This window comes from Otolemur garnettii, unplaced genomic scaffold (assembly GCF_000181295.1).
Source record: "Otolemur garnettii isolate 467f Iridium unplaced genomic scaffold, OtoGar3 scaffold00008, whole genome shotgun sequence".
In the NCBI taxonomy this organism is placed as follows: domain Eukaryota; kingdom Metazoa; phylum Chordata; class Mammalia; order Primates; family Galagidae; genus Otolemur; species Otolemur garnettii.
The window spans coordinates 39,085,190-39,088,429 of NW_003852403.1; the positions used below are offsets into that span (position 1 = coordinate 39,085,190).

At 37.6% G+C, this 3,240-nt stretch overlaps 1 pseudogene; it reads left to right on the plus strand.

Moving 5' to 3' along the window:
• Window positions 1-990: 990 nt before the first annotated feature.
• Window positions 991-1,471, plus strand: LOC100947411 (annotated as a pseudogene).
• Window positions 1,472-3,240: the final 1,769 nt, after the last annotated feature.

Consider the following 3,240-nt stretch of genomic DNA (forward strand, 5'->3'; position numbering starts at 1 on the left):
GTAGAACAAAGTTGGAGGACTCACATGCCCTGTGGCAGCCATTAAATAAATACATCTGTTTAAAGAGGAAACAAAAAAATCAAGTTAAAATTTTTCCATTTCATCTCTTTTAAAAATTAATGGCATAAAAGTTGTTAGAGTATTTCCATGTGACCTTTTCCTTTCTACTGTAATTCTAGTTATGTTCACCTTCACTCATTTCATTCACATAATAAACCTATGAAATATAGACTATTGCAATTCCTACTTACACAATAAGAAACTGTGGCACAATTATTATTATTGTAATTTGCTCAAATTTCATGACCAGTTGTAAAAAAAGATCCAGGCACCCAGGCATTTTGACTCCTAAGTTCATTACCATTATGCTAAAGAAAGTGAACAGCAGCCCAATAATAGTATTATGTACACATGATAATAATTATAGTAATAGGATGGCTTGTAGTGGTAATCATGGCAGTGTAATACAATAATAATAATAGTAATGCCCCTGTACTTTAATAATAAGTTACAGAGACTATTGTGCTACTTATTTTAATGCCTAGACTAATAGGAATGGTATGGTTATTTTGACTTTTTAATCAAATCAGCAACCTTTCCATTTTAATAATTAATCCACTACACTGCTTAGCAATAACTGGAGCTTTCATTAGAGCAATGCCTCCCGCGAGGCCCATTATTCTCACTTTATAGTCGTTCTGATAGCCGAGTAACTGAAGCCTAATGCTTTCCGAATGAATGATGGCATCTGGCCTTTCTCTGAATGCTTATTTCTGCTTGTGTTTCTATCATAATCACCCTTCTCTTTGTTGCAAAGCCACTTGGGCATGCAGTGGACTTTTGCTTTGGAGGCGTGGTCATAGGGTGAACACAGACTCACAAAATCAAATGGAAAAGTTAAGACAAAAGTGACACTGTGTAAGAGACTATCTAAACAGTAAGACCCGGTGGCCGAGGCGCGTCGCGGCGACCCTCAGTGCCCCTGCGAACATGGCGCTGCGAGTGGCGCGGTCCCTGTGCGCTGTGGCCTGCAGCCTGCGCTCGGCCCCCGCGCCCACCTCGCCCTGCCCGCTGTGGTCCTGGCAGCTGGGAGCAGGCGCCGTCCAGACCCTGAGCGCGGGACCCGCTCTGCTCGCGGTGCATAAATTCACGGAGAAACATGAATGGGTGACAGCAGAGAATGGTGTTGGAACAGTGGCAATCAGCAATTTTGGAAGCTTTGGGAGATGTTGTTTACTGTAGTCTACCTGAAGTTGGGACAAAATTAAACAAACAAGATGAGTTTGGTGCTTTGGAAAGTGTGAAAGCTGCTAGTGAACTCGGTTCTCCTTTATCAGGAGAAGGACTTGTCAACAAATCTTGTTATGAAGATGGTTGGCTGATCAAGGTGACCCTGAGTAACCTTTTAGAACTAGATGAACTAATGAGTGAAGAAGCGTATGTGAGATCCGTAAAATCCCTTGAGGAGTGAAAATGAAACTCCTAAATAAACTAGTGTGAAATAACTTAATCCAGCACGGTTGTCTTTAATTAGTGGTGGTTAGGTAATTTAAAATAGCAACTACTCTCAACACTGCTAATGAAAGAAAATAGTCCTTAACTTTCTAATGGTAGTAGATAAACAAAATATGCGTCTTTTTCAAAATACCCTATGATTTTTAGACTAGCCTCTAGTATTCATATTTCATGAAATTATCCATGGTAAAAACTAGTTACAAAAATTAAGTAATGAAAGGATAACATTGTTATCTTAAGCCTTATGTAATACTGTAACTTGCTTACATCCATACCAGGATTTGAGTTGGAATACTTAATGATCTTTCCTTTGGAATTAACTGAGAGTGGAGAAGTTTTTCTTGGTTGTATAGTGACATTATCTTAATTTTGTAATACACTGCATTTGCTGGTCCTGTTTTTATACAATGAGCAACAGCTTTCCAGCAAAAGAATAAAATATTCAACTTCTTCTTTTTTTTTTTTTTTTTTTTTTTTTGCAGTTTTTGGCCAGGGCTGGGTTTGAACCTACCACCTCCGGTTTATGGAGTTGGTGCCCTACTCCTTTGAGCCACAGGTGCCGCCCCCAAAATATTCAACTTCTTCATTAATCATGTTGTTTTGATGTTAGTATTTCATTTGGTGACTATGCTAGTATTTGTGAATAATGCTAATTTAGCTTATGAAAGTTATTTTTTAAAAGGAAATTTAAGCCATAACAACAAAAGATTCCAAGACATTGTTCCCTTTAAGTCACAAACCTGATTTTTCTTAGGCAAAGATCTAATTGCCTGATGACATTAAACACTTACCTTTTTGGTCATCTTTAATAAAAAATATGTCACTGAAAAAAATAAAATAAAATAAACAGTAAGACCAGCTGCTAGTGTAAAGATGCTATGCCAAAGAACTGCTCATGCTATGCAGATTTGTTTACCTGTGTGGAAGAAACTGGTTTCTGAATTATTAATTTAATTATTTAATTATAAATTATCCTTATAGGGAGCCTTGGAAGCCTGTTCCTAAGTAGAGAATGCTGTAGCCTTCCCTGTAGAGGACTCAAAGAATACTGTGGTATTAGAGCAGGGTGTCCAACCATTTTATTTCTCTGCCACACATTGGAAGAATAAGAGTCGCCTTGGGCCACACATTAAATACACAAACACTAATGCAAGCTGATGAGCAAGAAAAAAAAAAGTCCGTGCATACTTTTTGTGATATCTGACACCAGATAAGCAAAAAAGTCCTCACAAAATCAGCAAGTGGCCCACAAATTGGCCTCAGGGTGGACGGAACCATTTTATTTCTGGTGTCCAGGGAAAGGCTGAGGTAAGAGTGAGGACTCTGGAACCAGAGTTCGATCTAGATACCTGTGTAACCTTGGGCAAGTTACTTAACCTTTCTGAGCTTCAGTTTTTCCTCATCTCTAAAATAGAAATGATAATATTATCTACTCACATGTTTTTTATTGTATAGATACAATAATATATAATGTATAAAACATTTAGCACAGTGTATGGCAAACCTTCCTTGATTCTCACCCTTCTCATATCTTCACTTTCCTCCTTTCCTGGTTTAATTTTATAGCTTAATTTATATCCTTATCAACACTCCCTTGCATATATCCTAAAACCTTGACCCTTTCTTGTTTTGTTAACAAGCCTGGCTAAAACCAACTCTCTATTTTTTTTTTTCTTTTTCTGTACCTATGCAGCTAAGTCTGGCTGAAGAAAAATGTATTATACA